The 14537-nt window shown below is 41.4% G+C and overlaps 1 protein-coding gene and 1 pseudogene across 6 annotated transcripts in view; one reads left to right on the forward strand and one right to left on the reverse strand.

The window, feature by feature from the left end:
- The window catches only part of TULP4 (TUB like protein 4), a 287410-nt gene that overhangs the window by 4078 nt on the left and 268795 nt on the right, over nucleotides 1-14537 (forward strand). The window lies entirely within an intron of this gene.
- On the reverse strand, nucleotides 1180-14523 carry LOC129462451 (signal recognition particle subunit SRP72-like; annotated as a pseudogene).

A 14537-nucleotide genomic window follows, 5' to 3' on the forward strand; every position in this document is an offset into this window, starting at 1 on the left:
AAAACCAGTAAGTGTGTTAAATCCTTGTTGGGTCTTATCACTTCCCTTCTATATGGATAATGACATTACAGCACATCTTCCTGAAATTGCGGCTGATGCAGATGTTGTTTTTATTTCCCAGCTAATGTTGTAGTGGTGGTATATTTTGCTGAATGGAAGGGTATATTCATTTATAGGGCTCCTTTAAAATTCAATAAAGCTTAAAGGGAAATGTAGGTAAATGTTAATAGAATTCCAGTATGGGAAAAGTCTTTCTAAGCTTAACACCAAATGGAAACCTATAAAGTAAAAGATTTGACAGCAGTTTTTACAGCATATGTTATTTTCAGTGTCTGTATAGTGAAGAATGGCATGAGCAAAAAGACAAATGACAAACTGGAAAAATACGTGCAACATGTATTAAGCATCTCAATTTATATAGAGCCGTAAAAATCAATAAGAAAAAGATGAACAGTTCATTAGAAAAATGGGCTAAGGACATGAACAGATCTTTTTTTCTTACATTTCAACTTTTTATCATGTAAATCTTTTTTTTCTTGTGGCCATTCATTTAATTAAGTGAAGAACATCAGTGTATTAAGAAGGTTCCTCTTTATCACATGATATTTCTAAGCAGATATTTTGGAATGCTCAGAAGATTCCACTTTCAGTCACCTAAGGCCTCCTAAGACATAATTTAAAGTGGGACTTGAACAGAAAGAAGTGTCTTCAGACTCTAGCTGAAATAGTAGAAGTAGTTTCTGTTTAAATCCTGGAAAACCTTAGATAAGGTTTGTGAAACGGAAAAAAGATCAAATCAGCACACACAGATAAAGGATACAACAGATACCAAGATGGGTAAATGCCCAATTATTTTCTTTTTCTTTTTTTTTTTTTTTGAGATAGGGTCTTGCTCTGTCACCCAAGCTGGAGTGCAGTGGCCCCATCTCAGCTCACTGCAACCTCCGCCTCCTAGGTTCAAGCAATTCTGCCTCAGCCACCCGGGTAGTTGGGACTACAGGTGTGTACCACCACACCCAGCTAATTTTTGTACATTTAGTAGAGATAGGGTTTCACTGTGTTGGCCAGGCTGGTCTCGAACTGCTGACCTCGTGATCCGCCCACCTCGGCCTCCCAAAGTGCTGGGATTACAGGTGTGAGCCACCGCGCCCGGCCATATTTTCAGTCCTCATAATCTGTACAAAGCTATGAGGCAACCAGTAGGCCATATCTCACTAGGCAGACTTTGAGGAAGATGTTTTCCATTTGAAACACAAGAAATTATTTATGAAAATATGGAGATGAAGAGGGAGCAGTTCTGTGCTTCTTGCTGTGTTACCTTTATTATATTCCTAATGTCACCGAGACTAGTTTAAAAACAGCCTTCAACAAGAATATTCTCAACACCAGCCACCTTTTCCACCTTTCTTCTTTTTCTGTTGCTGTTTCTTTTTTGTTGCTTGAGCCCCTGCAGGTCTCTGTTGTCTTGGGGGTATGATGTTACTTGTAGAGGCAGATAGTGTCGCTGCACTGCCAGATCTTGGGGAGGTGGGTGGGCTACTCACAGTTTTTCTGGCATCCAGTTCAGGTGAAGTTCCTGCAGTTGCTCCCTGGGTCCCTTTTCCAATCTGATCCTTCTTTTTACCCTTTCTTCCCTGGTAGAAAGAACATTCTTGCATTGGCAGCCATCTTTCTGGATCTGGGGTAAACTTTTGGGTCATAATTCTTAGGCAATTTTCCCTTCTTTTTCTTTTTCAAGTCTCCCTTTCCTTGTTCCTTTGGTTGACTATCTCTAGTAACTTTTCCACCCTTCCAAATGTACATAGCACCAGGAGAATTTTCAAGAGCCTCAACATCTACTTTTAGAGACATACTATCTGATAATGGCAAATGTTTACTAAGAGCTTTGCCTTTCTCTGGATCTACAAGTGAGTAAGCAGAAATAAGCTGTGCCAGGGTGTGAATATCTTTTGGATTTTGTTTCCGTAGCTGTTCTAAGGTCACTAATTGCCTCCTCCCGCCCATATTTGAACTTGAAGTTTGCAGCTTCTTTTATCAAGGACAAATGAGCAGGAGATTTGAGCTGATGGTTTTGATACCACCGGATAGCTTGTGTGAAGACCTCAGTGGTACTATTAATATCTTCTTTGTGGCTACACATGGTCACTAATGCAGACACCATGCCTGGTTTCTGCTTTAACTCCTCTCTGCTTCTCAATATCAGACATGCTAAGAAATATTCTCTTGAGAAATTTTCAACTGTGCCATGGTCAGCTTAATTTCAACTGCATTTTCTTTATGCTGATGTGAAAATTCCTGAAACAGCTCTGTTGCTTTTGTGTGCTGCTTTTCACGCAGAGCTGGGCAGCTTGGATTAACATAGGTAAGAGATGCTTGGGACTTTGGGAATGTAAACTGGCAGATATTTTGAGGCATTGTTTGGCCTGGTTTGTGTACATAGCAAGTAATGCCTTGTTAAATTGTGTTTTTTTTTTTTTTTTTTTTTAGATGGTGTCTCGCTCTGTCACCCAGGCTGGAGTGCAGTGGCGTGACCTTGGCTTACTGCAACCTCTGCCTCCCTGCTTCAAGTGATTCTTCTGCCTCAGCCTCTCGAGTAGCTGGGACTATAGGCATGCGCCATCACGCCCGGCTAATTTTTGTATTTTTAGTAGAGACGGGGTTTCACCATATTGGCCAGGCTGGTCTCGAACTCCTGACCTTGTGATCCTCCTGCCTCCGCCTCCCAAAGTGCTGGGATTACAGGCATGAGCCACTGCGCCCGGCCAGCTTTGTTAAATTCTATAGCTTGTAGTTGTTTCTTGGAAAGCTTAAACTGTACTCTTTCTGCATTGGTTAATTTCACTTTCTTCTTGGAGTCAAAGACGTTTTGGTCCTTGTTAATGGTAACGGTGTTATTTGCAATTACATCTAGTAACCCTACATCTGTTGGTTTTAGTTTTATTATTTGATAGTAAAGTTGCAAAGCCTCCTCTGTTCGACCCTGAAGCTGCAGAATATAGGCCATCTGGCCATGACTGATGGCCATTCCTGCCTGTGGGTCTTCCTCAGTCCCATCAGCATCTTCTGATAATGAATGGTGGCAAAGACCTTCAGCTTTTTGTAGGATGTTCATGGCCTGGTTCAGCTGGCCGTGGTCTGTCAGTGCACATGCAATGTTGTAGCACAGCTCATGTGTGCCTTCTTGGAAGCCCAGGCTCTCTGGAGCCACTTTTTCCCAATTGCTTTGAGCTGCAACAACTGCTGAAGGGTTTGTTTTCCTCTCCTCATCATAATCATCGTGGGAGTTTCGGACAAGATCTCTTTATGCCACTAAGCATTCATCATAGCGTTCCAAACGGTATAACACTTATCCATAAAGCTCCTTCAGTTTGTCTGTCTGCCGGTTGGCACTTTCTACTGTCTTCAAGGCATTCTCAATTCTGTTGAGCCTGTACTTGTAATATGCCTTTTCAAAGGAGAGAGAATTATTCGCTAACAGTTTGGTGCAAGTATTGATGACATTCAAGGCTTCTCTGAAACTTCCATTCTGGATAAGGCATATCACTTTACAATGCAGGCCAGTTACATCATCCTTGTTGATCCGCAGTATCTTATTGACAGTCTTGAGAGCACACATGAAGTTGCTGTTCTGGCCGTACCGGTTCACTTCACTCCACAGCGCAGGCACTGAAACTCCACCCTGCTGCTCACTGCCGCCCAGGCTGGAGTGCAGTGGCACAATCTTGGCTCACTGCAACCTCCGCCTCCCGGGTTCAAGCGATTCTCCTTGCCTCAGCTTCCCAAGTAGCTCGGATTACAGGTGTCCACCACAACACCCAGCTAATTTTTTTGTTGTTTTTAGTAGAGACAGGGTTTCACTATGTTGGCTAGGCTGATCTCGAACTCCTGACTTCGTGATCCGCCCGCCTCGGCCTCCCAAAGTGCTGGGATTGCAGATGTGAGCCACCGCACCCGGCCTATCGTGGAAATTTTAAAACATTGCTAACAGTGGAGACTGGTGTAATAAAGCACTGTATCTTGCCCAGCTTTGGCAATTTTAAAACATTACCAATTTTGTTTGAGCAGTACCTCTCATGTCCCTCCCCTTGGATTATTTTAAAGCAAATCAAGCTGTCATAATTTTGTCTGTAAATATTTTAGTACATGGCTTTAAAAGAAAAAGACCCCGGTTGGGCGCGGTGGCTCGCGCTTGTAATCCCAGCACTTTGGGAGGCCGAGGCGGGCGGATCACAAGGTCAGGAGATCGAGACCACGGTGAAACCCCGTCTCTACTAAAAAAATACAAAAAATTAGCCGGGCGTGGTGGCGGGCGCCTGTAGTCCCAGCTACTCGGAGAGGCTGAGGCAGGAGAATGGCGTGAACCCAGGAGGCAGAGCTTGCAGTGAGCTGAGATTGTGCCACTGCACTCCAGCCTGGGCGACAGAGCGAGACTCTGTCTCAAGAAAAAAAAAGAAAAAGACCCCTTAAAATAATTACAATACTGTTATCTTACCTTAAAAGTTTTTTCTTAGTATCATCAAATATCCAATCAGTACTCCTTGACTGCAGTATATATTTGTGTGTGTGTGTGTGTGTGTGTGTGTGGGCATGTACGTGTGTGTGTGTTTATATCATATCATATATACATATATGATTGTTTGAATTAAGATCCAAATAAGGTCCATACATTGCAGTTGGATGGTTTAAAGTCTCTTTTAACCTATAGGTTCTCTATCTTTTTTTTTCTTTGCAACTTTTTATTGAAGAAACTGAATTTTACTCTTTGCATCCTTGTAATGTAAAATATGTTCTTTTATTTCTTGTGTTTCCTATGCATTGGTAGTTCATTGTAGAGGCTTAATCAAAAGAATCCAATTTTATTTTTTTGTGAGGGCAGGATTATTTTCATCAGGAAGTCTTATTTCTTTCTTTTTGTGATACTAGCAACCATTCTTGAATGTTAACTTGGTCCATGAGTTCAGGAGGGATTACAATATAGTTACATCCTGGTCATTTAGTTATTAGCTGAAATAGATGTGTGTGTGTGTGTGTGTGTGTGTGTGTAGAAATTCTCCTTTGTCAATTATTTGGTTACCTTGAGGTATAGAGTGTATAGGAAGGGTGTGAAAAGTGTCTGATTATTTCCCTTGATTTACCAGTTTTCAAAGTTATGATTTGGTCCCCTAGTATCCCCCAGTGGTGATGGATGAGGGTTTTAAATTTTTTCTCATAACATTATGAACGCCTATTTTAGCATACGTGGTGTGTTTCAGTCCATTGCAGTTACTGTCCTTTTGATGCTCAAATTGCCCCCTCTTTGGGCAGTATAGGCTTATTTAGGTTGGCACCTGAGTCCTTCTGACATGTCTCTAGTAATCTCATAGCTTCCTTGCTTTATGGTATGATGAGATGTTTCAGGTTCATGTTGTATACTTTCTGTTCAGACAGAAATCAGAGCAGACCATTTTTAAAAGAAAAAAATGTGCAATAAACAAAATTTTCAGTTTTACTAGTCATTAAATAAATAGAATTCAGAGCAAAAGTAGATACCATTTGTTGTGGACTGTTTGAGTCCCCCTACCCCCCTTCATATGTTGAAGCCCTAAGTCCCAATGTGATAGTATTTGGAAGTGGGGTCTGTAGGAGGTAATTAAGGTTAGATGAGGTCATGAGTGTGGGGCCTTCATATGGGCTTAGTGTCCTTAGAAGAAGAGACACCAGAAGCCTTGCTTTTTTTCTCCCCATGTGAGCACACAGCAGGATGGCAGCTGCCTACAAGCCAGGAGAAGAAGCCTCGGAATGAAACTTACCTTGCTGGTACCTTGATCTTAGACTTTTAGCCTCCAGAACTTCGGGAAATAAATTTCTGTTGTGGCCGGGCATGGTGGCTCTTGCCTGTAGTCCTAGCAGTTTGGGAGGCTGAGGTGAGAGGATCACTTGAGCACAGGAGTTTGAGACCAGCCTGGGCAACATAACGAGACTTTGTCTCTATTTATTTATTTTTTATTTAAATAATAATAAAACTAAAAACATAAAAGAAACATAAAATAAATTTCTGTTCTTTTTTTTTTTTTTTTTTTTCGAGACAGAGTCTCGCTCTGTCGCCCAGGCTGGAGTGCAGTGGCGCAGTCTCGGCTCACTGCAAGCTCCGCCTCCCGGGTTCACGCCATTCTCCTGCCTCAGCCTCTCCGAGTAGCTGGGACTACAGGCGCCCGCCACCACGCCCGGCTAATTTTTTGTATTTTTAGTAGAGACGGGGTTTCACCGTGGTCTCGATCTCCTGACCTCGTGATCCGCCCGCCTCGGCCTCCCAAAGTGCTGGGATTACAAGCGTGAGCCACTGCGCCTGGCCTAAATTTCTGTTCTTTAAGCCACTCAGTTTATGATTTTATTGCAGCCTGAGCAGACTTAAGAGAGCATTTTTCAATGATTATGTTGGCAGTATAATTTAGACACAAATTTTTTTATTTTTTTGGAGACAGGGTCTCACTTTGTCACCCAGGCTGGAGTGCAGTGGTGCGATCATGCTTACTGCAGCCTGGCCTCCCAGGTTTAAGCAATCTTCCTCCCTTAGCCTTCTGAGTAGCTGGGACTACGGGCACATATCACCACACCTGGTCAATTAAAATTTTTTTTTTGTAGAGATGAAGTCTCACTATGTTGCCCAGGCTGGTCTTGAACTCCTGGGCTCAAGGGATCCTCCTGCCTTGCCCTCCCAAAGTGTTGGGGTTACAGGTGTGAGCCACCGCACCCGGCCTAGACCCAATTTAGACCTTTGTGGATTTGAAATGATTTGGTAAAGTTTAATATAAAGTATCATGTTATGATGACTTCTGCTGTTTCTTCTCTTGGTAATCTTATTATTTGGGCATCTCCTGGTGTGGAATGGGAATGATAAGGATGATGGTAATTCTCGGTGCTGGTGCAGATGAAGGGAGGTATGTCCTCTCAGATAGCCTAAGTAGACATTGATGGACTCATTCCAGATAGCTGCTGTTAGGTATCACAATGCAAAGTGTGCATAGCCTTCTACCCAGAAAGTCCACATTTAGCAGGAATTTATCCTGAAGAAATAGTAGGAAGTGTTAGAACAGATATATGTACATAGTAAAGAACAGGAAATAACCTTAGACAAGGAATGATTTAAATGGATTATATTACCTTCTTTGCATGCAGCCATTGAAAGTGATGACATGCATTTATGGTAACCAATCTGAAAAGATACCCATAATACTGAGTGAAAAAGATAGGTTACATAAACATAGGCACAGCAAGGCCGGGCGCGGTGGCTCACGCTTGTAATCCCAGCACTTTGGGAGGCCGAGGCGGGCGGATCACGAGGTCAGGAGATCGAGACCACGGTGAAACCCCGTCTCTACTAAAAATACAAAAAATTAGCCGGGCGCGGTGGCGGGCGCCTGTAGTCCCAGCTACTCGGAGAGGCTGAGGCAGGAGAATGGCGTGAACCCGGGAGGCGGAGCTTGCAGTGAGCCGAGATCGCGCCACTGCACTCTAGCCTGGGCGACAGAGCGAGACTCCGTCTCAAAAAAAAAAAAAAAAAAAAAAATAAACATAGGCACAGCACTTATATAGGCACAGAAGATGCTGAACAACTAGCCTTTGAAGGCTGAGCTGAGAGGATCTAAGCTTCAGAAACCACCTAATAGATGTTTGTTTAGGTCACCATGGTCTCAAAGACTGCACCAACTGGTTTAATTCTCCTGTCATAAGATTCAAGTTTCCTGGTCTGAGCATATGATTGAACTTGGGGTAATTTGCCTACCCCTTAGGGGTGTGCGTGTGTGTGTGTGTGTGTGTGTGTGTGTATTGTTCTCAGTTGAGATTTCCATAAAGACCATATAGAATGGGGACAGACTCACAAGGAGAGTTGAGGTTATTTTAACTAAAGAAAGGGGAAGACATTCCAGGAAGACAAGGAGATAGATGCTCACTACCTATTTAGCTAAAATTAAATACATTCTGGGCCGGCGCGGTGGCTCACGCCTGTAATCCCAGCACTTTGGGAGGCCGAGGTGGGCAGATCACAAGGTCCGGAGATCGAGACCACGGTGAAACCCAGTCTCTACTAAAAATACAAAAAAAGATTAGCCGGGCGTGGTGGCAGGCGCCTGTAGTCCCAGCTACTCAGGAGGCTGAGGCAGGAGAATGGCGTGAACCCAGGAGGCGGAGTTTGCAGTGAGCCAAGATCGCACCATTGCACTCCAGCCTGGGCGACAAAGTGAGACTCCATCTCAAAAAAAAAAAAAAGAAAAAAAAATTAAATACATTATTTGCTCAGAAACATTAATCACCACATCTCCATAAACTTACTGCAAACTCTGATAAATATGTGCTTTCTTTTCCCTTTAACCATCTCTTTACCATGGCAGGATCTATGCCAGTGAGTCAGCTCTACTTGGTTTCTTGCTTTCATAGAAAATAATTGGTGAAAATTAAAATTTTGAATTCATGGATTTAAAAAATTATGTCTTTTTTCCTTTTAAATATGGCTAATTTAGAATCGTATTTTTTCTAATATAAGCAGAAATAACAGTCTCTATACTTATGTGGTGTCAAGGATACTCACCCGTGAGACAAAGAGTGTTTTAAGAATAGAATTGAAATGTAGTGTTTATGGAAAGCTCCAACAGTAATGGTGTGGTAGGTTACAGAGTGTAGGAAATTATTCTCTAGGTGTGCAGCGGTGCTGTGCAGAGGATATAGATTTATTTGAACATCTTTCTCGCTGTTATTATTTTTAATCAGAAACACAATTAGAGTCAAAATGGATTTGAGAGAGCTTTGCAAAAGATACACACTGTAAGATACTGATTTCTCACTTTTTAAAAATTAAAGACTCAATTTAGACTGTAATGGATGGGAAAGGATTTGGAAACACGTTACATGGGGTATTAGGTTACCATTATTTCTACTGTTTCTTCCTTGTGTAGTTTTAACATGTATCCCAGTTTGTAATGGGCATATTAGATCCCCTAGGATAAAGTGCTTGTAGTGTCTGATCTATTAATGTCTGGTTAAGTCTAAGAATTTGATCCTTTAAGTCAATCATGGTTTATGAGAGATTTTTTAAGATTTTTGTGAAAGAAAGCTATGAAGTCTTATAGCTTTTATTTGTATGTTTCAGCTATTGATCCAGCTAGTTACTAGTTGGAACACTACATTCTAAAGACTCACTTGTATCTGCTTTCCAAAACTGTTGCTCAGCAATTTTGAATTCTACTTAAATGTTATAGAGTGTTGTCGCTGGGTTCAGAATTTTTTCATCTTACTGGATGTTTCTTTTATTAGTTTCTTGTCAAGGACAAAAGGAAGATTAGTTTAAACTTCTTGAGTCAGTTATACCTCTGATTTGTGTGTGTGAATGATTTTCAGTCCCAGTTAGGGAAGTCAAGAGTTTTGTGTAGGAAACTCTTACAGGACCATGTTGTTCTCCCCTGCAACTGTGCCTTTCTACTATCTTTGGCTATTAAGAGTGTGTTTACCTCCATGGGGAAATGCACATCATTGTTACGAACAGCTACAAACCGAGCTGTTAGTGCTGGGGCAGTTTTAATATTCATGAAAAGTTGATCAGCAGTGATGTTACCATAGGCTGAGAAAATACACAGGATTATCTTTACACATAATCAGTTTCTTAAGCTTCAAATGACCCTCTTAGCCACAAAACCAGAGGCACAAATTCAGCTCCAATGGTTAGAATATCAAGACCTACATCATAAGAAGTTAGGCTTATGCTGTGCCCACAAAACCCATCAGCCAAAGCTGACATTTTCGGCAGAGTTACTGTGTAGAGTTGTTAAATAATCAGAGAATTTAACTGTTAACTGTATGTTAACAGATTAGAGAATGCCATTAAAATGTGATGCCTGGCCGTGCATGGTGGCTCATGCCTGTAATCCCAGCATTTTGGGAGGCTGAGTCGGGAGGATCATTTGAATCCAGCAGTTGGAGACCAGCCTGGACAACATAGCCAGGCTTGGTCTTTACAGATAATTTAAAAAGTAGCTGGGCATGGTGGTGCACCTGTGTCCCCGCTACTCGGAGGCCTGAGGTGGGATGATCGCTTGAGCCTGGGGAGGTTGAGGCTGCAGTGAGCCATGATTGTACCACTGCACTCCAGCCTGGGTAACAGAGCGAGACCCAGTCTCCAAAATAAATAAATAAGTAAATAAATAAATAAAAAGTGATGCCTGGATTTAATGTATCTGAGAGAAAGAGGTTTAAAGAGGTTGGGTTGCTCAGGTGTGGTGGCTCACACATGTAATCCCAGCATGTTGGGAGGTTTAGGTGGAAGGATTGCTTGAGCCCAAGAGTTGGAGACCAGCCTGGGCAACATAGCTAGACCTACTTCATCTCTACAAATAATTTAAAAAATTAGCCCGGTGTGGTGGCACGTGCCTGTGGTCCCAGCTAGGTGGGAGGCTGAGGTGGGAGGATCACTTGAGCCCAGGGAGGTCAAGGCTGGGTGACAGAGCGAGACCCTGTCTCAAAAAAAAAAAAAAAAAAAAAAGCGTTTGGGTCATAGGAGAAGCCCGTAAGATGAATGCGGTTGACACTGAGGTCACCTTTTCCAGGCCTTACAAGTGATTTGAGCCTTTTCCAATTTTATTCTTGTCATATTTTCCCATGAAATGAGAAACTCAGTCTTATGTTTCATATGTAGAAACCACTTTTCTGAGTTAATGTTCTGTTGCCTGAATAATGAAATAAATAATCTAATATTTGAAATGCTTGGGGGTAATACACAATAACTCTTAATAAAAGACAGAAAGCTCACATTTTGCTTATCTTATTCCATTAGAAATTATTTTTAATACTGGGACAGAAGTGAGAATAAAAGTGGCACACATTCTGTTCTGTCTTTTTACCCAGCTTTGCCTCTGAGGGACTCGGGAATAAATTAGGTAGTGTAGGATTGGGATGCTGCCCAGAGTCTATCTATTGTAGCTTACTCTAATGCATCAGTTCCCAGCCTTTTTGGATTTATGAAATTCTATTTGTGTTTGATTTTTGCATCTCCCTCCTCACAACTTCAATGGCTGTGACAGCCGAGTCTGTGTTACCAGTGGAGAGCAAAGTGCTGATAGGAACTCCACAAATTTCCTCTCTCATTCAATTTTATCTTAATTACATCAACCTTTAATTTTAACTATTACTTTCAGACTTTTTCTGGACCATTAACAAGCTGCTCAATTACATTGCTATACGGAATATGTTTATTTAAAGTTTTTGACCAATTAAAATGCCTTGAAAAATTTTGTGATACAGTGTAAAAAGTAGTCAGTGATAGTGAGAATTGTATTTTATGTGCATTTTTGTCCAAGAAATTTGATAGAGTAATATTAAGTATCATTTGGTCCCTGCTAGGCTAAAACTGCTTCTTTTTTTGAGACGGAGTCTTGCTCTGTCACCCAGGCTGGAGTACAGTGTCACAGTCATAGCTCACTGCACCTTGATTTCCCTGGCTCAAGTGATCCTTCCACCTTGGCCTCCCAAAGTGCTGTGATTAAAGACATGAGCCACCATTCCTGGTTAAGATGCGTTTCTTTTCTTCTTTTTTTTTTTTGTTTTGTTTTGAGACGGAGTGTTGCTCTGTCGCCAGACTGGAGTGCAGTGGCACGATCTTGGCTCAATGCAGCCTCCGCCTCCCGAGTTCAAGCGATTCTCCTGTCTCAGCCTCCCGAGTAGCTGGGACTACAGGTGGCTGCCACCACACCCAGCTAGTTTTTGTAGTTTTATTAGAGACTGGGTTTCACTATGTTGGCCAGGATGGTCTCCGTTTCTCGACCTTGTGATCTGCCCGCCTTGGCCTCCCAAAGTGCTGGGATTACAGGCGTGAGCCACCATACCCGGCCCCAAAATGCTTTTCTTTAGAGAGATACATAGAAGCAATAATGTTTATGAGGTGCTTTGAAATCAGCTTTCTATACATTTATTGTAAAATAGAGAAGTCTCGAGGTTGACCATATGGTTCAGAAATTGTAGGAGTATTGTTCTTAATTCTGAGAGCCTTGGGATACCACATTTTTTCTTCCCTTTCTTAGCTTTGTTTTCTGTGTTTTGCAAATACCTCTTGTCTCCTTGGCTGACTGATGGTCATATAAATGGAATCTCCTTGGCTGTCCTTCACCCATGTTTAGTTGGTGAAGTTCTTTCTCCCCCACATGACCAAGAAAAATGGCATGTGATTTTACTGATAGGGAATCGATCTGTTACTCTGATGTATACAAGACAGCCAAAACTTGATGTATACAAGAAAGCACTATCAGGTGAGTGATACCAATGATCTATGGAGTTCAGTTTAAGCCAATGTCTACACTCTTTTAATTTTCATCATTTATTCATTATTTATTACCAAACCTTTCACTAGATTGCTAATGACTAGCAGAATTGGTTTCGCTCTTTTGGTGTTGAGTGGTAAAGTGGACCCCAGATGAGATGTCCCAAGAAGGAGGCAGACAGAGGAGGCTGGGCTCATTCACAAATTAGATCACAAAAGAGCCCCTAGAAGTTAAGATTTAGTTAATTCCTTTCTCTTCATTTTGTGTCTGCCTGGCCTTAAGTACTGTCTGTTACCACATAATATTATTTTGAGAAGCAGACTATTAATATTTTATAGCATGGGTTTATCTAATGTTACTGGAAGATTGTTAATCAGCTGGGATGCATACCTTCAGCTACTGAATTTTTAGTTCGGTGGTTTAATACGGTCATACTCTTCTGTGTGAAAAATAATTTTGTTTCTTGGCTTCTATATTCATGTGTGGAACTTCATTGTCATGTGAGATTTACAAGCTTCTGCCTCTTAATTCTTAATATAATATAACTAATATTTTTAATATGATTCTAACTTAGACTTAATATAAACTATTTTTTATATATAGGGACATTTGAAAGAAGTACACTGTCTCTTCTAATTCTCTGGTCTCCTTGTACATTTAAAAACACACAGAAATAACAATCAAAAAATTCCTGAGATAGATTGGCTCTAATGTAAACTGCTGAGTGATGAGTAACTGTATTTTATTTTAAAAGATGCTTTTTCTTTGGATATGTGAGTCTCTCTCAAAATCCAGGTAAATGGGGCTCCAGGTGGGAAATGACTGCTCGCCTGCATTGAAGCTTTTCCACTTCCCTCTTCTGGTGATGATTGGCTGGTGCTGAAATTTGAGTCTAGTTTTGACAGTGCAGAGTCTTTGCACTCCTTAGTCTCTTCTCAGGACCCCCACTTCTGGTTTGACCAGATCACTATCGTAGGCACCAAGTAGCTAAGCTTGACATACTGAGCTCAAAGAGGAAAGGTTTTGGATTCTAGAAGATTTTGGTTAGGAATGGTCAGATTAAACAGAGGTTAGCTGCATTGAAGCTCCACTTTCTCTAGCAGAACTCTCAGGCTGCAGAGAACCCAGAGGGTTTGGATGGTTGGGATAAAACATGTAGTTGAAGGAGATTCTGACTGTGAGTTTGGACGGTTTTGAAATGTGTGAAGCAGTTGTAGCAGATACAGCATCTAGGCCTGTAGCATTTCGTTTTTTTAAGTTTATGGAGTTTACTGTGTTACTGTTTTAACCTTTTAGGTGTATAAATATTTTTCATGGTTGGTTGCCTTGTAACTCTTACGTTCATGACATATTTTGATGTGTAAAAGTTTATTCTGTGTAGTCAAACCTATCAATCTTTTTTCCATTGTTTCTACCTTGATGATTTGCTTAGAAAGTATTTTTCCCATGGAATGTTTTTTCTTTTTTTTTCTTGGGCAGATGTTGGGTGTTTTTAATTTTTTTATGAGCTTATTTATTTACTTTTTTAGATGGAGTCTCGCTCTGTCACCTAGGCTGGAGTGCAGTGGCATGATCTCAGCTCACTGCAGCCTTTGCCTCCTGGGTACAAGCGATTGTCCTGTCTCAACCTCCCAATTATCTGGGACTAAAGGTGCGCACCACCATGCCCAGCTAATTTTTGTATTTTCAGTAGAGATGAGGTTTCACCATGTTGGCCAGGACGGTCTTGATCTCTTGACCTCATGATCTGCCCACCTCGGCCTCCCAAAGTGCTGGGATTACAGGTGTGAGCCACCGTGCCCAGCCAGCATCTTACATAACTAGAGCATTTGTCAAAACTAAGAAATTAACATTGGTACATTATTATTAATTGAACACTAGACTTGTTTCAGATTTTGCCAGTTTTTTCTTTTTTTCCCCTTATTTTAGTGAAAGCAAGTTTATTAAGAAAGTAAAGAAACAAAAGAATGGCGACTCCGTAGGCAGAGCAGCCCGGTTTTTTCACTAATGTACTTTTTCCAGGGTACCACATTGGATTTAGAAGGGGTAGGTTTTTCTATCCGTGTTTGTATAGAACTTTACAGCTTTACAATTCAGAGTCCTTTCACACACATATGGTAATTTAGATGGAAAATAATCTTGGGCATTGGTCTTATTAGACGCATCTGCTCCATGTAGCTTACGTGTTGGCAGGGATGCTGCTCTGCATGTGTGAGGCCGCAAGAAACTTGGGCATAGACATCCCATGCAAATTGT

This window comes from Symphalangus syndactylus, chromosome 2 (assembly GCF_028878055.3).
Source record: "Symphalangus syndactylus isolate Jambi chromosome 2, NHGRI_mSymSyn1-v2.1_pri, whole genome shotgun sequence".
In the NCBI taxonomy this organism is placed as follows: domain Eukaryota; kingdom Metazoa; phylum Chordata; class Mammalia; order Primates; family Hylobatidae; genus Symphalangus; species Symphalangus syndactylus.